Source organism: Crotalus tigris, unplaced genomic scaffold (assembly GCF_016545835.1).
Source record: "Crotalus tigris isolate CLP2741 ecotype Arizona unplaced genomic scaffold, ASM1654583v1 scf7180000024409.848292, whole genome shotgun sequence".
Lineage (NCBI taxonomy): Eukaryota > Metazoa > Chordata > Lepidosauria > Squamata > Viperidae > Crotalus > Crotalus tigris.
In genome coordinates, this window is record NW_024100576.1 from 42973 (window position 1) to 70472 (window position 27500).

Here is a 27500-nt window from a genome sequence, read left to right on the forward strand (position 1 = left end):
GTAGATACCCAGAAAGGCAAACTCCCAAGTGAAAATACTGGAATCCCTGACTCTAGTAATTAGAATATCATCACAATATTATTCTTTGTTCACTTCTATGGATGAGCCAATGATATGTAGATAGAGGTTCCTGCAGAGCTTTCGTGTAACTTTGTCCACTGAGTCTGGTGAGCGAGTAAGACACTTCCTGCTTAAACTAAGCTTTATTTGAACAATAGGAACTTCCTTATATATGAAATATATACCAATTTACAATGCCTTGGTAAGGCCACACTTGGAATACTGCATTCAGTTTTGGTCACCGCGCTGTAAAAAAAACATTGAGACTCTAGAAAGAGTACAGAGAAGAGCAGCAAAGATAATTAAGGGACTGGAGGCTAAAGCATATAAGGAACGGCTGCTGGAATTGGGTATGTCTAGTTTAACGAAGAGAAGGACAAGGGGGGGACATGATAGTAGTGTTCCAATATCTCAGGGGCTGCCACAAGGAAGAGGGAGTCAAGCTATTCTCCAAAGCATTTGAAGGCAGGACAAGAAGCAATGGATGGAAACTAACCAAAGAGAGAAGCAACCTAGAACTAAGGAGAAACTTCCTGACAGTTAGAACAATTAACCAGTGGAACAACCTGCCTCCAGAAGTGGTGAATGCTCCAACACTGGAAGTTTTTAAGAAGAGACTGGACAGCCATTTGTCCGAAATGGTATAGGGTTTCCTACCTGAGCAGGGGATTGGACTAGATGACCTCCAAGGTCCCTTCCAACTTTACTATTATTATTATTATTATTAAATATTAGTACTGTATAAAGTTTGTTAATTTTAGTCCTCTGGTGTTGGTGTTGACCACACCAAAACAATCCATATTGTGAATAAATGAAGCCATCCTTAGGATAGCCATTCTTTCAGACTGTTCAAAACGTGTTCTAAAATTCGAAATATATTAGTGTGAAATTGCCTATTGGTGTGAAATATTATCTATACGTAGATTATAGTATTTTCTATGAAATACTGGAATGAATAGGACAGACATATTCGTTCTACAAGTTAGTTAAAATTATGCAGTTATGGGATTTGTAATATTGAAATTAGGGTTAGCAATAATAATAAAATTTCAGTTTAACCTGTCTTCTGTGGAAATTTAAGGAGTATTCCAAAAATATTCTGGACTCTGTCCAAATAAACATTTATAGAATATGGCAGCAGATGAAACAATTGTCTCTGTTGCAAATGAGAAAATGCCAGATGTTCAAATGCATGTTTTATTCTAACCATAGATCATTATGCAGTTAATGGGGCTTGGTTAGCACAAATTAATACAGGCATTTTATTTAGTGTGAAAAGCAGTAAATAATTTATTTAGTGTGAAAAGCAGTAACCATTATGTAGCAATTCATTATCTTAATCCCTGTCCCCAAATCAGGAATTTATTATAGTTAGCAATAGCTTTGTCTAAGCTTTCTAAGCTTTTAAAACCTTGTATTGATTTTAAGGCCCGTTAGTGGCTCTGGGTAATATATATGAATTAGAAAAGTGGGATGATGCCAAATTTTATATAAAAATTAATTATCAGCTCTGGCTAGAAATAAAGAGACATTAGATGGGTTTGTATCATATGCCTGACTCAATTAAAATGGCTTGGGCTGTTTGGGGTTCTCTCTGTATGACAAGGAATATATCTTTGTAGGTTGTGTGAACCTGGCTATAACATGGCTTGTTTGGAATTAGCAAGTCAGAATTCTTAGTAGGCATAAAGTTAGAATTCCTAGTAGGATTCCTTGACTGCTATGTACACTGGAAAGTTGAAGGTGCTGGTTCTGAATTGTGTATTTATTTTTACAAATAACTCAAATTGATGATCCTATCCAACATACCTTCTTCCTCCTATCACAACAACCCTGTGAGGGGCTTGAGAGACACTGAGTGTCCCAAAGTCACCCCGCTGGCTTTCATGACTAAGGGAGAACTTGTTGTGATGCAGGATGTCTAGAAGAAATTACATCAGATTCAGGAACTGGTGCATAAAACATTTTATTCCACAACCTCCATCATACCAGTTCACTGGCCATGTTGGTCGGGGTTTTTGAGAGCTTCAATTCTTAGCTAGAAGAATCTTTAATGCCTTCAGTAGATATAAGTAAATAAAGACAGAGAAAACCCATCCTATTAAGAACAGGGAAGTTATTGTTTTTTTTTTTCCTTTTTAACACTTGTAGTTTACATAAGTGAGGATCATTTTTATACAGGAACCAATTACAGCATATAAAAGATTAGTCTATGCACTTCCATTTTCTCTAGACTGCCATTGTACCTGTACAACTTGTAAATTCCCTATGTAAAATGAGACTTAAAATTTTTCTTCTTGTTTTTGTAGTCTTCCTCAATCTGAGCCAGGCCAAAGAGTCTCCTTGGGATGTAACATTTTGTTTTTCTGTTGTTAGTACATTGAACAAAGAATCTGATTTCATTCCTAGTTGTCACAATGAGGGTATTATACTCTGAATGTAATTAAAAACCTTATTCAATAAAAGGGATCTTGTCACACAGCACTAGGGCTCACATCAGGGAAGATTTTAAAGCACAAGTAGTCCTAACATACACATAATGGTAAATATAAAATTGCTGTCTAACCATCACATTCCACTTAGGATTTCATTGCTTCTGGTAAAATAATACGTTCCTCACACAGAGGTTATATTAAAGGTACATGTGTATATCACATGTATACTGTAGGTTAATACAACCTGCATTTCCCTTCAGTGCATTTAATTCATGTATTAAATGAAATGGGAGATTTCTTTGTGATTTCAGTCTAATTTTACTTGATTGTTTATTCTTCAGACAGAGAGGCACACTAGGATGTGAAAGTGGAACATGCTTCAAGGTAAAAGCAAGTTATTTGCTTGTAGAAGAAATTAGTACAGTAATTTATGCAAAACAAATATTGCTTTTATACCTTTGGGGAAAAATATATTGCACTGGTTATTGAAGAATGTGTACCCAGAAAATATATGCACCATTTTTGCTGATATGAACATTTGCAGAAACACAATTCTTTATAAAACAGCATTATGCGTTATTTTGTTTAGCTCAGGAAAGCAGTCTCTGATCATTTTTCCTCTCTTTCTTCCTGCTAGGAAACATAAAAATAGCAGTCATCTTGCTCTGCAGTCTACAATGGAGGTGAGAATATGGTCCATCACTTTTCTTCCTCTCTGAAATGATTATGTATTATTTCCACCAAAAGACGCCAACATTGCTATGCAGTAAAAAAAAGTGAACTCATTACATACAGCAGAAGAATGCATTTCCTTTAAATGGGCTGGCATGCAAGCTAAAACTAAATGAAGCATTGTACTACAAGGCTTCTGCTTTCTTACCTTTCTGCATTATGTACTAAATATAACCCTAGGTAGGCAGATAAGTTTAAAATGGCTACTTCTCCATTCAAATTATCAGCATTTCTGTGACTTAATTTCTACTATCTCTAGCTAGGAGTTCTTTTAATGCTTCAGAAAAGCATGTTAAATACAGTCAATCTGCTCTTCCTTAAAACTCCAAGGAAGTTGTTCTTAAATCAAAAGAGAGAGAAGAGAATCTTAATCTTTGCCTTTATCTGATTAATAAAACAGATGATCATTATAAAATATCGCAGAGTCCTTCATCTGCAGCAACATATGTTTTCCCATTACAGTATAGTGTTTCTATCAGTACTGCTGAGCCTTTGTGTAAAAAAGCTAAAGGTTACAAATTTTCTCTCCCAGAAGTGTTCTGTAAACTCACATGCCCGCCTGCTTCTTGTTTTGGAGTAGTGGTTTGCTAGTTCCTGTTACTACCACTTATTTTCCAGAGCATCTCATTGGCATCTACTTCCTGACCCTGATGTGAGAAAGCTTGGTATACCACACCTTGTGTTACCTAAAAAATAAAATTGCAAAAAAGTTCAATAGCGCACTCCCTCTGGGAAAAGGTACTCTTTCAATGCTAATTAATATGTTCTTGTTGACTAACCACCAAAAATGATTTTTTTGTAAAAAAAAAAAGATGGATTTAAATGTGTTTGGATTGATTCACTTATTTCAATTTACATGGGTGCCCATCTCAACCTCTTGATTCTGCGCAGGAAAAAGCAATTAAAACATTTTATAATAAATAGCACTGTAAATAGAAATTAGCAGCAAAGTAAAAAAAAATCATAACTATCACCCCAATTATCCCACGGGCTCCATCATGTATTCCAGACCTGGTGGCATAATCATTAGATGGCATAACCATTAGATATTTGCAAACAACACTACAATCTTTCTGGACAAAAGAATGTTGTAAGTACATTTAAAATAAATGAAATAAAGATATAGGAGTTACTATGTTTACCTCCACAAAAGCGTTGTCTCATCTTCTTGAAGAGGAATGTTTGACTTTGCCTTAAGTTTTTTTTAAAAAAAATTGGAATAGTCAATAACACTGACTATTGATAAAGTAAAATGAGAAGGCAAAATCCCACACATGGTTATGGATTTAGCTCAGCAGACAAGAGTATATGTTTTGCATGTCAAAGTTTTTAGATTCAATCCGCGTAAGCTGTTAAAAAGGGCCTCTACTGGAGAACCTGGAAAACCACTGTCAGTTTAGACAGTAGATGAAATATTGGTCTCTTTTGGTATGAAGCATTATAAATTATCCATGTTGTCTCATATTCCAAATATGCATCTTGGAGTTTTTCTTTCTTTTTCCAAACCATGTAAGTGAGTCCTTAATTAAAAGACTTTTCTTATTGTGACTGTTTGGTGTCTGGAACCTACAACATGTACAGGAAAGACTGGCCAGCACGATTAAGTGGAACTGAATCAATGCCCTTAGATAGAGGACAGGATACAGGACAACAGTATTATGTCTTGGATTTCCTGAATGGAAGTCTGGTCAAAAGGGGTAATCTGCATTCTTCTAAGGCTATTGTTCATTCTCAAACTTAAACCCTAGCTTTTTTTATTTATTTATCCGGGCTGGCCATCTGCTGACATATTTGTTTTTGTTTGTTTCATAAACAATGGTATAACATGCACAATCATTATGCATTTCCTTATCTTTCTCAGTTTATTTAGTATGCTTATCATTTGTGCCATTACTTTATTTAGCTATCTAGTTTCTAAGCACTATATTATGAAATATTATATAATGTACTCTTTTTTTCTTTATACAATAGCAATAGGAATGTTTCCTAATAGAAAAATCACTTAGATAGTGCATGAAATCTAGATGCCCATTCAATGCAGTGTTGAAATTGACTATGAGATACCCAGTTCAGCCATAATCAGTTCAGACAAACCATGCATCACTTAAGTTCAGGGCAGAAACAGGATGGGATAACATCAGATTATAGATTTAAATCTTCATACTGAATGTGAAAAGTGTGATCAAAAGTCTCAAAAATATATTTCTATAGTAAATCTATAACAAGGAAATTATCATGCTTAATAACTATTTCCAATATATAGCCAGTCATTTAAGGAACTCAATCTGTTCATATTGCTTTCTCCTCTCTAAAAAAGGAAGTGTTTGGGGGGGGGGGAGTTTATTTTTAATAGCAAAAGTAGTATCTAGATAAAGGTTATGATAGCTTGCATTTCTGAAGACATATGCTTGAAATATTCTCCTCCCATCAGGCTTGTTCCCAGTACACTGTATTGGATAAAAAAGGAAAAAATAATTTATTAGCCAGCATTCTAGGATTTTAGAATTTTAGAACTTCCTTCCCATTCTTAATTGTACAAATTAGAACTTTTCTTCCATTGCTGGGCAAATTTATATGTAAAAAAATACATCTATAGTATGCTCTTGAGTTTCTTCCTTAAAATAAAAATGAATTTTTTACTCTGAAATATTCTCCTTTAGAGTCATTACATCAAACAGTGTATTTTGGAAATAAATATAACCTGGCAAATGGAAGACCATATGATTTCTCTGCCTCTTACTCTGAGGTGATTTTATGACTAAAACCCTAGGTGAACTATTCACTTGATACATGCATAAATTGTTGTTCTGGTACACTTTATGTGCTATTATGAGGAGAAGTATAGCCTAGTTATAAACAATTATAGGGTGCTGTCAAGACAGTTCCTCACATTCTGGTCACCTCACGGTTTGACTATTGCAATGCACTCTGCATGGAGTTACCTCTGAAGACCACTTAGCAACTGCAACTGGCAACGTGGTGTGCGGATGATGGCCTTGTCATGCCTGTGTGAAACTGCTGCTTCATGAGCTGCACTGGTTGCCAGTATTTTTCCAGGGGCAATTCAAGGTGCCTGAATTATCAGCTATAAAGCCCTATATTGCACATGGTCTATAAGCCCTATATTGCACCTAGCTCCTGAAGTTTCTGTCAGCCTGGTAAAAGCTGTCAGAGTAAGTGGACACCAAGTCCTCTCAATCAAACAATGTTATTTTTTGAGACCTAGGAAGAGTGCCTTTTTTGTCATAATGCTTGACAAATCCAGATGATCCAGATGATTTCCACCCTCATGACGTTTAGGAAGTCCTTAAAGACATGGTTGTTCTCTGAGGTCCTGGGTTACAGTGAAAGGTCCCCCTTATTAAAGTTGTTTGATATATGTGTTGATGTTAGTTGTCCAGGTTGCCATTGTGAACCTGTCAGAGTTGCTCCAGAGTTGAATAGTACCAGCATCTTTTTTTGTTAATGGTAATCTATAAACAAATTCTCAAAACCCTATCATTTCAGTCCTGATCAGCAAAAATACATTTAGGATCACCAGAGATAACAGTATAATTATTTTAACCTTGATCAGAGGTTTAACCTTGATTAAACTTTATATTCCTTCATTTATTAACAAACTTGTTCTTTAGTTTCTTCAAATAATGTTCTAAGAACCTGGTGTTTTTTTTTTTTTTCTTTCTCCATTCTCACAAAATTCTTCAAAGCTTTAACAAGCCTTTTTGTAAATCCAATATAGGAAAATTACCCAGGTCATTTTCTTGGTTTATAATTTGAACATTCTTTTTAATTTAAGCTGGTTTCTTTTCTACGTTCAGCGTGACATCTTTTGTCATGTCATTTTTGTAGCCTGCTATTTTTAAATCCACTTTCAAATCAATTGCAATCTTGTCAGGTAAAACCTGTTCCTTTTCCACAACATATTTTAAATACAATTTAGCTATAGAGGCAGACACTCCAAAATAATTTCTGGGATTCTTGTTTCAATATAACCAATGTTAAAATATTTTGCTTCATTCTATATTATTAATGCAAGTTTGAAAGTTCTTCTCCTGTAATTATAAACTGTAGTTCCTTCTAGTTCCTTCTAGTGTTCAATGATTAAAGTCTTATCTTATGTTTTTTCCTGAAGAATTCAATCCAAAACATTTTCCCATGGGAAGGAAGGAAGGAAGGAAGGAAGGAAGGAAGGAAGGAAGGAAGGAAGGAAGGAAGGAAGGAAGGATTATAAAAAAGGCAACCACAGCAACAGTTTCAGAGACAATGAACCATGCTTCACTGTTCAAGAATGGAAATGCAAAGCTAAAAGGAGACATCCCACAGTAGTTTCAAACTCACTGATATGCAAAGTCCAGAAAAATGAGGCTGCTTGTGGAGGCTTTATAGTTTTATGCTATCAACATATCAACAAGGTTCATTTGCCAAGTAGCTTTACTATATTTTCATAGTCATCTCCTGAATGTTACCCACAGAAGGAAAACTAACAAAATGTCTTTAGATATTCAGTTCTGGGGGAAGATAAATAATTATCCCCCCCCCCTTACTTTCAAAATGTTAAGATCTACTAAAAAACAATTTTCATTTATTTAAATTACCACTGGTAAACCCATATGAATTCCTCTGGAGAGGTTCATACTAACTTTCCCTTGATATTTTCAAATAAATAAATAAATAAGTTGATGTTCTGTAATTTACCTGTATGCATACTGTATGCACACACACACACACATTTAGTTGCTTTTATGTTTATTGCTTCATTAATATTGTACATATTCTGTATACACACAGAGTTCAGCCAAATATCTGAGAAGTTAGAACTTCTCAGATAAATTTGCTTGGAATGAGTTTATTGAAACTTTATAACAATTTTCAAAAATTAAGGAGATACAATGTGTGCCAAATTTAACAAAAATCTGTGTTGGGTATTTCAAGCAACAATGGTTTAAAATCTTTGTTTAAAGTAATACTTTTATTGTTCGGAGAGAAAACAATGAAACTTGCAATGAGAGTAGTCCCTAAAGTGGAAAACTAATTTTTGATCAGTAAGATAAAGAGATTCTGTGTAGGGAGAATACACAAATTCTAAAAAGTATATGACTTCTAACAGTAGTGTAGAGTTTCTTAACACAGTTTAAATATAATTTAAAGTGTTGGTTAAGCTCTATGTGACCTGAGACCTGGCTATCTAAGAGTGTTTTTCCCCTCACAATTAATCTATACAAGGTTTAAGATCTTAAGAAAGCATTTCTTTAATCACATCATCCTCAGAGAACTTCTAGATGGCTGGTCGTAAGCTTTGGAATTCCTGATGAAAACAGCTCAGCTTCCCTTTTTCTATTCTCCTTCTACCAATAGCCAGATATATTTTATTTAGAGATGCCTTTGATTCGTGAGCAAGTTTTTAGTGCTAACTTGGCAATGGAAGATGCTGATTACTTTTGTTTTTATTCTTCACTGTCATTTAATAGCATTTTAATTAAATTCTTTTTATTGTTAATAAGAAAGACAAGAATGTGAAACATAAATTCAGTCAATAAACAAATAGCTACTTGTTAAATATACAAAATCAGCCAAGTAGACATCTTTTCCTTACATCTTTAAGTACAGCAATTCTTTGCTTTCTTAATCCTATGTCACACTTCAGTACCTTGTACAGATTGAAATTTATGTCTTGCATTTACTTGGAAGATTGATTTTGTAGGCTGTGTCAGTTTCAATAATTTGATTGACTCCTACGCTTTTGACATCATCTCTTTTGGGGTGAAGGTTATGCATTCATGCCTTCTTATCATAAAAATTCTGGCAGTTTTATTGCTTTTCATTTCTATGTATAATGTTTATTATGTTGGTGTAATTGGGAAGATAGATGATGGTAGTGGTGGAGGTAGTGCCTAGAAATTGTATTTCTAAATTTTGTCATGATAGTGGCCATTGTCAAAAGGGGACAGGGCAAAACTAAACTTCAAATAAGATGCTAAGAGGGCAATTTTGAAATAAACCTCTGTTTGAGCATGTGCAAGAAATAGGCGGGGATAGCAACGCCCGTCCCATGGCGCCGTGCACAGTAATTCAGTAGGCAGTGAGGAGTGGAAGCAGAAGGCTGAAAATGAACCCTGTCGTAGAAAAAACTTGATGAATCACAGCTGCTCAAAGATTTTTCGCACACAGGAAACGCACTTCCCATTTTGCGGGATTTTGGTGGGATTTTCTATGGCAGGGTTCATTTTCAATTGATCTAGCGGCCGAGTCAACTGCAACACAACCTTCTCCTTCCACTCCTCACTGCCTACTGAACTACTGCGCACAGTGCCATAGGACGGGCATCACTATCTCTGCCTATTTCCAAATCACCCTCATATTTAAATGTTGCTCGTCTCATTTTAGGTCTTTTCATGTTCTTGTGAGTTTTTTTTTTTTATCTTAAATAGACATGAAAATGATTCTGTCAGCTAAAAATCAGAAATGTATCTAGAAATAATATCTCGAAATAAATGATAATTTTTAAAGGAAAGGGTTTTATTTCTGATGGACTGCTTGATTTTTATTTCTGTAAGATGATAAAAGTGAGAGTGAGATGGGTAGTATCCAAATTTGACAAATAATTAAATGACAGGTCATGAGTACAGAAGACATGAATCCTCTTGGTAGAGAGCTGATGGACTCTTGTAATGAGACTCATTTGTTGGCAACAAGATAGCACACATGTGCAACAAAATAACAAACAGGAAACCAGTTTAGAGAGAAGGAGGAATTTCTCCTGGTTATTGTTCACAACTTGTAGAGACCTTACTGAATAACAATCCAGGTTGTGTTTCCCTAACATTTTCCAGGAAAATATGTGCAGTTATGTAGCTTCTGAATGCTTCAGTAGTTGAAATGGTTAAGTGAAAGAAGTGAATCTGTTCTACTACTACATGCAGATCAATGCTGTAGTTTCCGTGAACAAAAAAAAATATCCATGATTTGTCTTCTACTGATTTTCAGAAGTGGAAATGGAGGATACTGTAGGTAGAGGCCTTCCATCTTAAGAAAAGAAAGAATTTGGTGTCAACAAGACTTCTACCTTATATCCATACATATGACAAAAGATCAAAATATCTTGTCCAGAAGATAGCCAGAGAACAAGAAAGAAAGAATTACTCGGATCAAAACTGAACATGAGTAAAGGAGGTTCAAGGTATAATAATTAGAGTTTCAAATTTTTCTCATTGTATTTCATATATAAATCACAGCTGTTTCATTTCTGGTGACTGAATTGTGACACTCAAGCAATAAATAAATGTAGTTATTTATATTGCTATGTCTACATGTGTAACATGGCTTCGACACATATAGATTGGCAGATGCCCATATTGAAAACCACTGGTGGACCAAACAATCAAAAATTAAAATCTGTTCTATTTGGTCTGTACAATCCTTTAATGACAGTTGTCATTATAACTTTGTTTTCATAAATAATGCTTCTATAAAAAAAGAAATGTGTATAATATGTTAGCAAAGTACATTTTCAAAGAAATGCCAGTGAATTGAGTCTAATATTTAGGCTCTAATGGATTATAGTGTATCAGTGGCTGATTACAGCCCAAACACACAATTTCCTTGTAGCCATTCCCTGCCTGTCAGATTACTGATAGAATCTTACTGAAAAGAGTTCAATCATACTGTAATACTCCATTTCAGATACATGCAGAGTTACCTAAAAGGGCAGGAGAAATTGCTTTGGCTAGAAAGATATTAGATGCAGTCACATGTGAAACTGAACTTCTTGTATCACCTTTGTTCCAGTTATTCATTACAAAAAGACATGGATGGCCTTTTTTTTTTTTTTCATTAGAGTGGACTTCATAAGCAGTATGAACATTTGTTACTTGATCTTATATGCTACTCCAATCAAAGCAACTCTGGCCAATTTACAGTTTCTCAGTACCTTAATAGGGTTTAAAACCTACAATATATAAAAAATCCAATCAGCAACTTACCCCAAGAGTACAACTTCTACAATTACTTTACTACCAAAGATTCTCCAAAAGAGCTATTTATTAACATTTTTCTTGACACTGGTTGGTATAGTGCCATCCTTATCTCTGAAAGTAGGTTTTTTTTCACAGAGGAGGGACATCACCACTGGTAAAGCTCTTCCTCAGTCCCTGATGATGACATTCCCTATAGGTTGAGATCCACAGCAAGCCCACTTTTAAATGTTAGTTAGTGGACAGATGCTACTAAAAGAAGGTGGTCTCAAAAGTAGTCACATCTCAAAAGTTGCTATAAAGGTAACAGTTGCTCCTAAAAGCCCACTAGAAACCTGTGTAGCCCCCATAGTACAAATATAACACAAACAAAATGCAGCAAATCCTTTAATACTCAGAATACTGCATTCCAAACAGGAGTGTCCCCACTGATGGTCACTGACTTCAAAAGTCAGGTGATCATGCCTGCCATTTTGAAGATAGGGACGATAGCTATAGATGCCTCTGATTTTACAGTAGCTGCAGAATCCAAGTGATCGTCAAGGACAGCAATAGTCAAACAAGAGGTAAGAAGGGCATGAGTGAGTGGCAACAGTACTTCTTAGTCTAGGAATATCCAAAATTGGCACCAATATGGAGCTGTGTACAAGGTGTCTCCTGGCTAGAGCTTTCATCTGCTTATTTAGCATTGAGTCCAACAAGATCACTTCCACCCACCCCCCCCAGTCCCCAAAATTGTGAACTTTTCTATACAATGGAGAATAAACTAATGCAGGGCTAAAAATAGAAACTATCAGAACCCACAAGCTTCTGAATCAACAACCATTCTGTCTTGCAGGGATGGAAGCTAAGCCTCTTTTTCTCCCCTCCAGAAAAAGCTATCCTGGTACATGATCTAAGAGACATTAGATTAGTTGAAATGGTCCAGCAATAGAAATGTAAGACAAATGTTTTAAAAGAGGTATGTGCTTAATCAGTCTTTTTCTGCCTCTTATTGTGTAAGTTGACACAAATTTCATCTTTCTTAAATTTATAATGCTTCCAAAACTGTTTCAAGTATTCAGCTGCAGTTTTGATTAGGTGACAATTTTGTGAAGATGTGTAGTTTTTGACAAGCAACACCTAATGAAGATATTTTTCAGAATTGCTTCATCTTAGCAATTGTTCAGGTACTTGCAAGGTGGGCAAGGAAAGGATATTCTAAACATATTTTATCTAATTCTTAAGAAACGTGCTAGTTTTCAAAAGTTGCTGTGTAGAACATTAGAAAGAGAACTTTGGCTACATATTCCATAATTTTGGACTTTCAAGGTTTATTGTGTGAAACAAACTTCCCTTTTAAAGATTCAAAAGCCTATTTTCATGTATACCTGTCTCAGCTGTTGATACCACTGTTGTAAAACAATCATACTTTATCGCTGTCTTCAATCTCAGCTTGTTCTACTATGTAATGGCTACATGTCCAAAAACTGAGATTAAGAAGGAAATGTTCAACAAGTTTTATCAAGTACCGATAAACAAGTGCAATTTGTTATTTATAATCTTCTAGCTAAGTCCTATGCAGGAAATTCCCATGGAGAAGTGAATTGGTTTTATATTCAAATCAGCTTGTAAAGAACTATACAGAAACTGGAATGATCCTCCTATCACACTGTGTGGCGTGGAATAGCCACAGCAGGACATTATTGAGACAAGGAGCCATGGTGTATTTGTGTAAGTATAAATACATGTAAACTGGGGGTCAAGGGATATGCAAACTTAACTAGAATGCTGAATGGACAATTTGTAGCAGTGAATTGAAATCACAAAGCACCATTTTGGAATTCTAGTTCAGTATCAGTTCATTGAAACCAGGTGCAAAAGGAAAGCAGATTCCTGGGCTCATCATTGTCATAGCCTTCCAAATGACCTCCTAGATTTGGAGTGCTTTACACCAGCTCTCATTCTATTTGGACAGGGACAATTTTGTAACAGTGACTCAAAAATCTTGCATTGGCATTATTGCAATGCTGAATTTTATAGGCTGCCTTTTCAAAAAGCCAGGAAACTTCAATTAGTTTTATACCAAATACAGTAGTTTAAACAGGAACTGGCTGAGATGATCATGTTATGCCAGTCATTTGCCAAGACCCAATCCAGTTTAGTCCACCTTGAAGATCAAGCAAGGTTGGCTAAATTCAATCTTTTGCTGCAATCACAACAGATGGTGCCACATTTATGAAACACTCCCATAAACACTCTCTTGTATTATCCTTATGGCCTCAGGTAAAGACCTTTATTCTCCCAAATATTTAAGAGAAAAAACAAACATTTGTAGCAATTTTAAAACCTCCCTCTTTCTATTTTTTGCTATTTGAAAGGAATTGTTTTACTGTATACGCTTCACATATTATCCTTGCTGATTATGATTATTGTTTTTTCCTGTGGTGGCTTTATTACTTCTTTATAGGAAAATGCTGTAACTGAGGTGCTATAACTCACTTTGAGAACAAGCAACTAAATTTCATTTTTAATGTGTGCCAATGTGCCCACAGTAAAAAATGGCACTAAAGATTATCTATCTATCCATCTATCTATCCTGATGTAGTTTAGAAGAATAACAACATGGATTGAAATTTTAAAAAACTGTAAGCAGACACAATGAATATATCTATCTATCTATCTATCTATCTATCTATCTATCTCTCTCTCTCTCTCTCTCTCTCTCTCTCTCTCTCTCTCTCTCTCTCTATCTATCTATCTAATCTATAGAGACATCACCATGTGGGGAAAGATCAAAGAGCTATTCATGTGTAAATAAAATACATTTGGCTGTAATATTGAGTTCATATTCATAATACTGTTGTGCCAATTTCTGAATAAAGACAACTTGCTACTGGGGTCTAGTTTAAGAAAGTTTGGGGGAAAAATATAGAAAGTATTAATACAGGTAGTCCTTGACTTACAACCACAACTGAGCCCAAAGTTTATAGCTCAATGAGACATTTATTAAGTGAGTTTTCCCCCATTTTACGACCTTTCTTGTCACAGTTGTTAAATGAATCACTGCAGTTGTTAAATTAGTAACTTGGTTGTTAAGCAAATATGGTTTCCCCATTGGTTGCAAAAGGGGATCACATAATCCTGGGATATTGCAACAGTCATAAATATGAGTCAGTTGCCAACTGCCTGAATTTTGACCACATGATGCTGCAATGGTCTTAAGAGTGAAAAATGTCATAAGTCACTTTTTTCAGTGACGTTGCAACTTTGAACGGTCACTAAATGACCGTTTTCTCTCTTACTACATCTCCTTGGTTTTTCTTTCTTTCATTTTGGCTGATTCCAAGGCAGCTGACTCAATAAAATCTTGGAATCCGGGGCAGAAACCATCAACAAAACGCAAAACAAACCTTTCTCTCGCCTGAACGATATAGTGACTCAATAGCGGGAGGACCTTCTTCCTCCACCAGCTCCGTACCGGTATTAAAACTTCCACAGTCATCTCTAATTTCCCATCCTTCCAAAAGTGGCGCTCTAAGCTCTTTTTAAATAAAATTGGTGGCGGTGCGTAAAGCGCAAACTTTCCTCGCGTCCGATTTCGACTGAGGGCATGGCGAAGTAAGGTGAGAACTTCCCCTAAAAACTGGGAGGAGGAGGAGTTGGGGGCAGTTGTAAAATTTAGGAACCGCAGCAGTTTCCCCAGCAACGGCTGTATAGACGGCTTCTGAAGCTCGCCGTCTGTTCGTCTGGCGTGAGGAAAGGGACGCTTACAATTTACAAGTTGTTGTGTTTTGATTCCCGCCCCCCCCGCTATACAAGCAGCTCTTGGGATGCGCTAACAATCTTTATTAAGGGGGACGCTGTTAGTTTCAGAAAGAGAAAGAAAAAAGAAAGTGGAAAGAGCCATGGATTTGCCTTATGTCTGATGGCGGAGCGGGGTGGGGTGGGGTGGAGTGAGAGAGAGAGAGAGAGCGAGAGAGCGAGAGAGAGAGATGTTTCTTTTCTTTAGCGCTCAGCGCCTTGTTTACGCTTTCGCGCGGCGCGACACACGCGCTGGGTCCTCGCCCGCCTCCAGCAGCGAGACAGCTCCTGGGTCTTTCTGTGCAGACCGACCCCCGCTCCCGCCGCCTCCCGAGTCCAGCCTTTAGAAAGGCAGAGGGAGGCGGCAGCGGCTCGCTCCCCACGATCGGTGCGCAGGTTTGGGCTGCGGCCAGGACAGACCCGCGAGTGTCTGCTCGGAAGTGATGCCTCCCTGTGGATGATTTTTACTTCCACGTTGCGGCTTTCCCTTCTTCGGGCTCTTAACAGAAGACCAAACCTAAGGGCTTCTTTCCTGCTTTTTCGCCAAGTTTTCTTGTGAGCGATTCGCCAACTTACACGCTCCTTTTGAGCTATTTTTTTTTTCCCCCGGGAGTTGCTGCTGAGTTCCGAAACCCGAGTGGGCGGAGACGGCGGATAGTTCATCCCCCCCTTCCCCCCACCCACTTTTTTTTTTCATTATTGCTAAATGACTTTAATTAAGAGCGTAACCGGCTATGCAGAGACTGAAGACGTGCGGTCAGCGTGGAAAAAAAAAAATGATCTGGCTGGCTTCCCCCGTTTAAATCCTCGTCTCGGGGACTGGGTGAGTTTGGCTGAAGGGTCCAGGGAAGAATGAAACGCTTTTGGTTAAATTAATGAACAAGGCATCTCAGAGCTGGGAAGGCTTGGATAATTGAGCGCCTTTATTCCGTTAACAGAATGAATAGCTTTTTTTTTTTTTTTTTTTTTTTTTTTTAGGAACAATCATTTTGCACTCCGGATAACAGAGGCTCAGGTTTTGCTCTGCCTTCTCTGATTTCTTTCATTTCTGCCTTGTTTCGTGAAATTTCCCCTCCTGTCTCAACTCTCCCAGGGCCCGAATGACTAAACTGATGCTTGAGCCAGTCTCTTGTGTATTTTTGTTTGTTGGTAACAACTATGGAGTGTATTTATAGGCAGTGCTGTAATTTTGTGGTGCAGAAAGTTTCAATTTTGTTCAGCCAGCAATTTACGACAGACCCAGGCACCCTATAATGTTCTGATAAGAATAGATGCAGGTTATTGAGGGGCAAGTCAAGTGCTGGGAGGCCCTGCAGAATTGGATGCACATCATTTTAGCACCCCTGCAGAAGGTGTTTTTTTTTTCTTTTCATTTTATTGTATGGCTGGATTCACGCTGAGAGGCTGCAGAGCCAAATATGCAACCCAGCAAATGTGTGCTTTTTAATCTGTCACTGATCTGCATGGGGAAGTGGGACAAATTGGAGGGATGAATTGTGGCAAGTCACATCAAGTAGAATGTGAGTTGGCTGGACTGTATTCTGATGCTAGTGGCTTGCAATCTTTTCAACAGTGGGATTTCCAGCAGTTGTCAGATATGCTGGCATGATCCTTCTGTAGTGTCCTGGATGGATTTGTAGGAAGGAACTGGCAGATACTGTAAAGCTTTTCCAGCATGTAGGCAAGTATTAGTGCACTCTGGATTTGTGCTCAGCTGAAGTTGGGGAGATCTAGACTCAAAGCATCCTTGGTCATGAAGCTTCTTAACAACTCTGGGCCAGTCCCTTTTCCTTTGATTTCTTTGAGGATAAAAATGATAAGAGTTCTCATGAAACTATTCAGAGAAAAGGGGAACCATAAAGCTAAAATTTGGTCTGCTAAAAGATAAGCAAAGCTACTACAGGAGTGTCAAACTGCCGGCCCGCGGGCCAGACACGTCATCGCAAAACCGCACCCACCCCATTGCCAGCAATGGCAAAAAAGTTCCGATATGTAGCACGACGTCACATGATGTTGCGAGTTTGACATGTCTGATCTACTGCCTTCATATTGGTTCTATGTTCTGGATAGTTAAAACAGCAATGACTGGTGGAAAGCAGGTAGGTTCCCCCATTGCTCTATGCATGAGTAGACACCTGTTTGCATAGGTATACCAGAGAAGCTAAGCGTATTAGAAAACAACATCTGATCCCTTGTAAGAGCCCTTCGGTGGCTATTCCCATCTGTTATGTGCTAATTAACCAGTGTCGTAGATAGGCAGGGCAAGCATATCTTTATTAAATATGTTCCTTTTCCCTTTTAGGAAAGGTGTCAGGACTGTCCTCTTTAGCAAGACCTTTTCGGGTTGAAGGAAGGTTGATCTGTACGACAAGCCTGCTCTAGTGTGAGTATGAGCTGCTGCTTATTTTTATTTGCTTGTTCTATGACACCAAATCAACAGAGGCCAAATTATGGAAATTTACAAAACCGGCATAACAATTAAAACGTCCACATAAAATGCCAATAAACAAACCCACCAGTAGTTAGAGTTAAAATAATACAAGTATAAAAGTTAATCGTAATGATGGATAAATCATGCAAAAGCTGATAAAATGCCCACAGTTAAATTAATGCAAGTAACTAAAGTCTTGAGGGCAGGGATGTCTGATGGTCTCCCTTACTAACACCAAGCTCACTGGAAAGGCAACTTTAGACCCTCTTTTTTTGGGGGGGGAGATGCATCAAAAGTAGTATTTTCTGACTTACCTGCTGTGCTTTATTTCATTATAGATAGTATATTGTGGGTAAAAAAGTCTTCAACTAAATACTCTGCTCTATATCAGGAATACCTGTCTCCTTCAGTCACTAGTTGCTGCCTTGCACATTTTTTTGAAAAAAAAAAATCATTGATGAAACAGGGAAACATTATAGAATTAACTGTCTCAACCACCTGTGTTGTGGTTTAAGAATTGTATTTTATTTTCTATGCTTTTCAACACCTATAATCGTTTGGCTCTCTAGCTGTGCAGGCTAAAATATCATTTTACCACTGTATGGGCAGCCAACAAATTTAATGAATGATATAAATAATTATAAAGTATCAACTCCTTTTTAACTAAATCAAGTGAGAGTGTGGATGTTCTGAATCACTTCTTGATTAATATTGGATAAAAGCCAATAAAGTTAGATTTAATCAAAACAAAATAGATCAGAAAACTGATTAGGCATCAGATTGGTAGTTTAAGGATTCGTTGGTAGTTCTTGGATCCATCATGCTTTGTCATACAGAGGCAGAGGTAGCCTTAATGGAGTGTCTTATATCACATCAGATTGATACAGGAACTGCTTCTGTAGAAATAGTTTATGCTAGTTAACTTCTAGGATGAATTATTAGAATTTGCTGTACTGAACCATGCCTCTAAAATTGGAGGAAACTATTATTAGTCTAAAATATTACCACTTTGGCAAATTATATCCAGGTCTAGTTCAAAGTTTTAATCTCTAATCTTTAAAATATAAAGTGACTGGTCTCCTGGTCCCCATATTTAACTCCCTCGATCCTGTCATTATTGGCCATATATTGTATTTCCATGTACCATTATAATGAAACTGAAGGAATAAGTAAGCACTTTTTTCAATGCATTTAGAAAGGAAGGAAAGAAACAAAGGGGAAACAAAACTAGATGGATATGAAGTGAAAGGAAGAAGTAATTAGGGAAGAAAAGAAAAATGAGCAAAGCCCCATTAAAGCAGGGGTCCCCAATCTCCGGTCCATGGATCAGTACCGGGCCATGGCATGCCAGCAACCATCTGCACAAACAAGCAAAGGCCCATCTGTGGGATACAGGCAGCAAACAAAACTACATACCTTCCAGTTCGCAGAAAAACTTCTCTCCATGGAACCGGTCCCTGGTACCCAAAAGGTTGGGGACCTCTGCATTAAAGCATTAACAAGAGTTTACTAAAGTGGTAAATGGGTCTTCCTAAGCTAGTCTTTAGACTGACCTAAGAAGGTAACCATAGCTTTCATTAGGGATGGTGCATCAATTTATACCATCTGCCCTGTTCCTAACAGATGCAAGATATACCTTCCTTCAGTTTACAGTAGTGATTAGGAATGGGGAAACCCTTTTTTTTGTTGTTAGGATAAATATAATCATGCTATATAAAGCTTGCAGTTTCAAAATCCACTTGGGAAATCAACTGTATCTAAAGTTAACCTTAGCTAAATTTTCAGCAAAAGTCCCAAGTGCTCCTGAAAATGTGAATTGCCTTGCAAATGCAGTTCTTCATCAGCATGTCTATGTTTAATTTGTATTTATGTATATATTTCAAATAATACTAGTAATTCACTAGTTTTTTTAAAAAAATTAGTGAATTACTAGCATTTAAATTTAAAAAACATAAATGAGATGTGATGGTTGGAAATTTGACTTGCCAATGAGTGATCCAGATGACCTGCTAATCATCATTAATATCCAAAAGTAAGGATAACATTTCCATCTAAATCCCTTAGATTTTAAATTAGCAATAAAGCAGAATGGAACTGTATCACTAGGGATACACGGGATATCTTTACTCTGTGCATAAAAATGGCCAATGCTCGGCTCATCCACAAAGCCCCTAAGAATGTGTCCTTGTTTCTTCCCATCATTGAAATCAGAGGAAAGTACTGTGTGTCATTATCAAAATTGCTATCACCGTACTTGTTTTACCCATGAGAACCAGGCTTGTAGAATTCCTGACTTTACAGAAGGATGGAGGTTACTATGGTTATTATGGCAGCTAGGAGTAGGATAGGGGAATGGGATTATTCTCATTCTTCTCATCCTCCTTTCCCTGGCCCAACATTGACCCTCCATCTTCCCTGATCCAACATGGATCCTCCACCTTCTCTGGCCTTCCCCCCTTTATTATACTTTCCTTAACCCCATCCTTTGCTCTTGGAAAGATCTGTGCTTGGTCCACATGGTCAAGTGGACTGATGCTGCTGCTATTGGGACTGATAATGGCATTCTGTAGTATACACGAAGGTAAGAAAAGTTGCGGCAAAGGAACAAGGAAGGTGAATAATTCACAGCTGGTTTTTTGGGGAGAGGCAGATGCAGAAAAGTAAAAGAATGCTTTTTGCTTCTTGCTCCCTCAGCTGCAGCAACATTGCTTGGGTGTTTGGCTTTAGGGGAGAGAGGTAGGTAGACTGACTTAGGAATAGGAATAGTGATGTTATTTAAGTTGTTCCATAAGGTCAATATTCTACACACACACACACACACACACACACACACACACACAGAGAGAGAGAGAGAGAGAGAGAGGTTGCCTATTGGGGAGGTTCTGATCTCTCTAGCAGGCAAAACAAAAATGATGAAACAAATATAGGCTCCCGGTGTACAACATAAAGTGTTCCGATAGAGAGAGGCTTGTTTCGTTTTCTCAAGCATTAACATTAACATTAATTTCCTGCTGGATCACCTTGATCTGCAATTGGCTTCAGCAGTAGGCTGGCCTTGAAATGATCCCTTGATGTGAGAAAATGTTTTTAACTAATAGTAAGCAACTACCTCAAAGCTGCTGGTGCCTATGTGTAGTCTGTGATTGGAAGCTAAGCAAGTTAAGACTGGTTAGTATTTGAATGGAAGGCCACCAGAGGAATTGTAGGTTTAAAGTTTAAAGGCTAGACTAGGAAGTTGAAAAACCATCCCATGTAAATAGGTCAATCTATCTGAGCTAAAATCTCTGAAACACAAGCTCACCTCCCCCACTCCATGTTGAAAGCCTTCATCAGGTGTATTCAAAGATAAGACTTGGATCAAATTCTTTCAGTCTTTCAAAATAATGTGAATTCTAGTATCTTCCACAACTTCCAACTACTTCATAAGAACATGCTGTACTTGGAGAGACTTAGTTTTGCTTCTCACAAGCATGTGCAAGCAGTTCTTCCTTCAATTAATAACTGTTCCATATATTGGTGCTGCGCTCCTAAACGGTGCATGCATCAAACTAGCGGATAGATAATGCTCCCAACAAATACAATAAAAAGACAGCAATAACGAATCAATGAACAGGAGGCTAGGCTGAAACTCTCCTAAATTAATCCAAGCTCTGCTTTACCAATTTTTTTTTTTTCCTGCACAGAGAGTATTACTCTCTCAAAAAAACCTCTTTCAATCACTGCTACTGCAGGATTGTGAACATTTTACATGTTGTGTGGAGGGTTTGAGCCTGAATTTGAATGTCAACAAAGCTCTTTGATGCAGTAGGTGAACTAAGTGTTTCCCATGATAAGAAACCTGACTATTTTTTCTTTTGAAATAAACTGATCTAGAGATATTAACTTTTTCAGTTTACTAGTTTGGGTTATTTGTTGAAGGTAGAACGAGGGAAAAAATACATTGACAAAAGCATAATCTGCTCCTGGTTTTTCTAAAGCAGATTTTCTGAAGCTAGTGAACATTTTTCAACTGTGACTGCAGTGCGTACTTGCATTGAAATTAATCAAGAGTCATATGGCAAGTTAATCAATTATACTGAAGTTCTACAGTAATTATGGTATTGTTTTTATCTTAATAGCATCCAGGATTTGATATAACCCTTAGTCTAATCTATCATTCCTGAATTAATTTTATGAACTTCTGTGCATCAGTTAATATCATTTTGAAATCTAGCTTACTAATTAAACAATATTAGAAACATGCTATAATAGTAGGAAAATATTAGTAAGTTAAGAACTGGAATATTAGTGAACCATAGTATTCTACTGGACTTTTTTTTGCTTAGGTTTTTTTCACATGAAGCGATGTGATGAAAATGCAGCTGTATAAATATAATTGTACAACTTCTATTTAGTGGAATTTTGCACAATGGATTTTACATGCAACAGATCATAGTTTTGCACATGCAAATTATGGTTTTTGTGTGATGTCATAATTATGCAAAGGTAAATTGATACAAATAACAGTTGGTGTCATTTGCATTACTTTCATGCTTTTTTCCCCTGCAACTACTTTTTTAAAATCAGGGTTTGCTGTAGTTACCCACTTTTTCTGTCAACTAAATCCTATTAAAGAAATAAGAATAGTAAGAGTAAGTACTCATCCAGCTTTATAACTTATTCATGTTCTATACCTCTAACAGAGATTTTATTTAGAGAAGTTAGCTAGTGATACTTTTTCTTGTATATGTATATTTGATTTATGTTTGGTCCATCAAATGGTTCTTAAAAGACTCATAAAATATAACGGTTATTTTTGCAGTACATGGATTTCTTCAGTGAAAGTGCTGTAAATGCACAAAGGCAAGTTAGATTATGCCCATTTCCCTGCCCTCCAGTCATCTGGCAGAGCAGATATTAATCTTGAAAATCCATGTTTGTTTTCTTTTTTATAAAGGCCGATTCCTTTTGTGCAAATTTTACTTAACTTTAAGTTTAATTTTACAATATCACAAAACAGTGATTGCCTATTGTGACTAGAAATTTTAGAAATTGTAGCTCCTGAAGAGGACCCAGTGAGCAATATGTCAGGTCTGAAAATTATGGTTCACAGCTTCAAAATAAGTGAGGATACTAAAGTAACCTGTGACTGCATTAAAATAGCCTTTCTTGATTAAATTAGAAACTTTAGCTGATTGACAATCTCCTGATTTGTTATACCTAATGCAAAAGGATAATGTTATGGGACTTGCAATCATCCTAATGGAGTCTTGTTAAGTCAAAATATTATGGCTATAATTCATATTACACTTTGTGCATATAGTGTACTGTATCTGTGTGTGCTAAAGAAAGTTTCTTGTATTTCACACACAAAAAGAGAGAAAGCAGAGGAGAGAGAGAGTTTGAGTTAATAGCTTTTCATTTAAATTAAAAAATGTAACTTTAAATCATATTATAAGTTAGCCCTGGACATATATTTCACATGTATATTGATGAAATCTGAGCAGTCAGGACCTTGGGATTGTAATAAAAATATCAGTCTGGAATCTGACCTGTGAAAAAAGGAAAATTACTACTGGAGGTTGTTTTTTATTTTAAAAAATCAGTTTATTTCATAATAACTATAAAAAGCTATCTGGCAAACATATCTGGAATACCATCCTGCTGCCTGCCTTTCAAAAAGATACTACAGAACTACACATGAACAGAATAATGAATGCAATATTTACTTAAACCATGAATGTGGTGATGTTGGTATTGGTACTAAAATTTATAGGCAGGTTGTTCCATTGGTTAATTGTTCTAACTGTCAGGAAGTTTCTCCTTAGTTCTAAGTTGCTTCTCTCCTTGATCGGATGGAAACTGATCAAGGAGAGAAGCAACTTAGAACTAAGGAGAAACTTCCTGACAGTTAGAACAATTAACCAGTGGAACAACCTGCCTCCAGAAGCGATGAATGCTCCAAACACTGGAAGTTTTTAAGAAGAGACTGGACAGCCATTTGTCTGAAATGGTGTAGGGTTCCTGCCTGAGCAGGGGATTGGACTCGATGACCTCCAAGGTTCCTTCCAACTTTACTACTACTATTATTATTATTATTATTATTAATCATCGCACAGTCAGCCAGATGTTCAGACTGGATTTGGCATTTTGTCTACCTATCGAGTCCTTACCCAGGACCTGGGATAAGCAGATGTGGATGTTTGATGGTATTACAGATATCGTCGCAGGATGGAAGCAGTTCCTAGTAAGGCCGCCTTTTGCAATTGACTAATAGCGAATTTGTCAATGCCAATGGTGTTCAAGTGGTGCTCCAGTTGTTTTGGGATTGCACCCAAGGCGCCTATGACTATTGGTACTACCCTTGCTTGCTTTTGCCACAGTCTTTCTATTTCTATTTGTAGGTCTTTGTATTTTGTTATCTTCTCCAGTTCTTTCTCTCTATTCTGCTGTCTCCAGGCACTGCCACGTCCACTATCCAGACTTTTTTGTCTTTCTTATCGACAATTGTTAAGTCTGGGGTGTTATGTTGCAGGTGCTTGTCTGTTTGAATTCTGAAGTCCCAGAGCAGTTTAATTTTATCATTTTCTATGACTTTCTCTATTTTATGATCCCACCAGTTTTTGCTTACAGGCAAATGATATTTTTTGCAGATCTTCCAATGCACCATTGTTGCTACTTTGTCATGCCGCTGCTTGTAATCAGTCTGTGCAATCTTCTTGCAACAGCTTACCAAGTGGTCCACTGTTTCTTCAGCTTCTTTGCATAGGCGGCACTTACTGTCTGTTGCTGTCTTCTCAATTTTGACTTTATATGCATTTGTCCTTAAGGCTTGGTCTTGTGCAGCCAGAATTAGTCCCTCGGTCTCTTTCTTCAATTTTCCTGCTCTTAGCCATTGCCAGGTCTTGTTATTATCTGCTTTCCCAGCTATTTTTTTAATGTATTGGCCATGTAGTGCTTTGTCTCCCATGCCTCTATTCTGTTCTTCATTTGGTCTTTTTGTAGGCCAGTTTGGTCTCTCCAGTAGTCAGTAAGCCTTCCTGATATACTAATTTCAGTGCATCTTCATCATTGTTCTTCAGATATTCTTCCAAAGCCATTTTTTCTTCTTCAACCATTTGATGTACTTGTAGCATTCCACGCCCACCTATTTGCCTTGGTAGATAAAGTCTGTCAATGTCACTGCGTGGATGAAAGGCGTGATTCATTGTCATTATTTTTCTGGTCTTCCTATCCATTGCTTTTAATTCTACTTGAGTCCAGTCCACTATTCCAGCTATGTACCTAATGACTGCAATTGCCCAGGTGTTGATTGCCTTTATGGCATTTCCTCCATTGAGTTTGGACTTTAAGATCTTCTTCACTCTCTTGATGTATTCACCTCTAATCTTTTTCTTGACTTCAGTGTGCTTGATGTTGTCAGCTTGAAGCATACCCAAGTATTTGTAGTAATCTTCCTCATCCAGACTCTTAATGTTATTTTCATAGGGCATCTTGATTCCTTCAGTTTTCACTACTTTTCCTTGTTTGATAGTAAGTGTGGCACATTTGTCCAAGCCAAACTCCATAACAATATCTTGGCTATATATACGGACAGTATTGAGCAGCGATTCTATTTCAGATGATGTTTTTCCATACAGCTTCAGATCATCCATGTAAAGGAGATGGGATAGTCTGGCAGATGTTTTTGATGTTTGATAGCCATGTCCTGAGTTATTCAGTATTGTTGACAGAGGAAACAGTGCAATAACAAATAGTAATGGTGACAATGAATCTCCTTGAAATATTCCTCTCTTGATATTAACCGCTCTCAGTCTCTCACCATTGATCTGCAACTGTGTCTTCCATTGTGCCATCGATCTTTACACAAATTTTCTGATGTTTCTACTGACTCCTGTTATTTCTAGGCACTTGATTATCCAGTCATGTGGCAGAGAGTCAAATACCTTTTTGTAATCAATCCATGCCACATTCAGGTTGGTCTTCCTTTTCTTGCAGTTTGCCAAGATCATTTTGTCTATTAGGAGTTGATCTTTTGTTCCTCTGCTATTGGGGCGGTTTCCTTTCTGCTTAGGTGGAAAGAGATTGTTTTCAACTAGATGCTGTTGTACTGCATCAGCTACCACACCAGTTAGTAATTTGAAAGTTGTTGGTAAGCAGGTAATTGGCCTGTAGTTACCTGGTGTTGCCCCTTTTGCTGGATTTTTCATTATTAGGTAGGTTTTCCCAGTTGTTAGCCACTTTTCAATTTCTCCTCCTTGTAGTATATTGTTGAACTGCTTGGCAATGAGTGGGTGTATAACAGTTAGATGTTTCAACCAAAACCCATGCAGTTCATCTTCACCTGGTGCTGACCAATTTTTGATTTTCCTTGCTCTTTTTTCTACCATTTTTGTTGTTATTACTAGTTCTTTCATTTCAACTTCTGTTTTATTTGCATCTACCTCTTTTAACCAAGCCGCATCCTTGTTGTATTTCTTTGGGTTATCCCATATCTGCTTCCAGAATTGCACTGTTTCTTCCTTGTCAGGTACTGACTGATTCCTTGCAGTTTCTCCATTGATGGATTGGTAGAAACGTTTCTGATTGGATTGAAATTGGAGGTTCTGCCTATAGTTTGCAATTCGAGCTTCATATCTACTGATTTTCCTGGCTATAACTGTTATTTGTTGCTTTATTATTTTCAGTGCTTCCTTGATTTTCCTTGTTTCTAAGTGGTATTTCTTAATTAGGTATTCTTTGGACTTCTTGTTCTTCAGCTTCTTTTTTTTCATCTGTTCTAGCTTGCTTGCATATGATCTTAACTTGCTGATCTTATTTTCTAGTCTAACCTTTCATTTTTGTGGTGCACTGTTTGTTTGTTTTTCTTCTTTGTTGATTTTGCATCCCAGGTATTCAGTTATAACTGCAGCTGTGCTGTACATTAGTTGGTTTGTTTCTTGCAGTGAATTGGTGCTTATACTTGATATTGCAGTATTTGCATCTTTTAATGCTTGTGCTAGCTGTTTCTTTGGAACAAGCTTCAATGCAGGTAGCCTTATTCTGTTGTTTTTGTGCTGTTCTAGATGCTCAGTTATTCTTTGTTTCAATTCTTTTATTTCTTTAGTTAGAGGGTTTTGTTCTTCCTGAGGAAGAGGTGCCTGGTTTCCAAATGAGAACAGTTGTATATCTCTGCTGGATTCCTTCACTGCCAACTCCCCCTGGTTTGCCTCTACATTCTGAATTACTTCTAGTAAGGCTTTGATTTCTTTACCCTGGGTAAACCTTTGCAGTTCGTCCAATTCTGTTTCTGTGAATACTTTACTTCGTATTATAAATCGGCATTCATCTGCTAGTCTCTGTTCTGTTATTTCTGATTCTGGATGTTGTTCTTTCCAGAACTGGTGCATTCGTTTTAATTATCCTCTTCTTGATGGACTTGATCTGTAATAACAGATAATTATTTCTTTGTTTTCAATCACTGTGTATCTGCAATTATTATTATTATTACTATTATTATTATTATTATTATCATCATCATCATCATCATCATCATCATCATCATTATCATCATCATCATTATCTTTCTTGCTCTTTTTATGGGGTGGGTGGTGGAATGAGGGACTTTGCTTGGAGTGGAACACTCAGAGAGTAACTTTGTTTTTTTTGATCAGTTTGAAAGGAGACTTATTAATTGACTTAAGTTGTTTCCTACACTTTTCTGCTATTCACTTTTCAGGTCAGCTTCACACTGGTTTTTAAGGGACTGATGGATGGAAAGGTGGCAATATGGAAGGCTACCCCCTAACTATCTATCTCCCTTCCATATTTCTGAACAGTGGCATCTTTTCAAGGACCATAGCAAAACAAATCTTGGACAGTCATAGCACATTAATTGCCAAGTAGGAATTAGACATTCATGCTGGTTTAATTAAACTGTTTCTTATCCCCCACAAACTTGTTATCTTAAGAAATCTGATTGGGAAAGGTGCAGATTTACAGACAGAAAACAAATCCTACCTGCAGCTTTTTGACAAAAGGTTCCTTTTTGCACCTTTGGTAATTATTTGCCATTACTTTGATGGATAACTCTGGAATCATATAGTTTATGACCATAAGAGAGCCCAAAAT

The 27500-nt window shown here is 37.0% G+C and overlaps 1 protein-coding gene and 1 long non-coding RNA gene across 12 annotated transcripts in view; one reads left to right on the forward strand and one right to left on the reverse strand.

Annotated features, from left to right (window-relative positions):
• Positions 1–1209: 1209 nt before the first annotated feature.
• LOC120301919 lies at positions 1210–14727 on the reverse strand. The gene is made up of 3 exons (XR_005555067.1): positions 14590–14727; positions 3779–5674; positions 1210–3254 (listed from the first exon to the last, which is right to left on the reverse strand). It is a non-coding gene; the product is annotated as an uncharacterized LOC120301919 (long non-coding RNA).
• PRR5L (proline rich 5 like) overlaps positions 12892–27500 on the forward strand; it is a 73369-nt gene continuing 58760 nt past the window's right edge. For 4 of the 11 annotated variants that reach the window (XM_039329714.1, XM_039329719.1, XM_039329720.1 and 1 more), the window contains exons 1-2: positions 14678–14802; positions 17283–17363. The gene's annotated coding sequence lies outside the window, so the exon portion shown is untranslated. Of the gene's footprint in view, positions 12911–14677; positions 14803–14921; positions 15804–17282; positions 17364–27500 lie in introns of those variants that run through there. The other 7 variants (XM_039329718.1, XM_039329724.1, XM_039329715.1 and 4 more) reach the window with 4 other exon arrangements.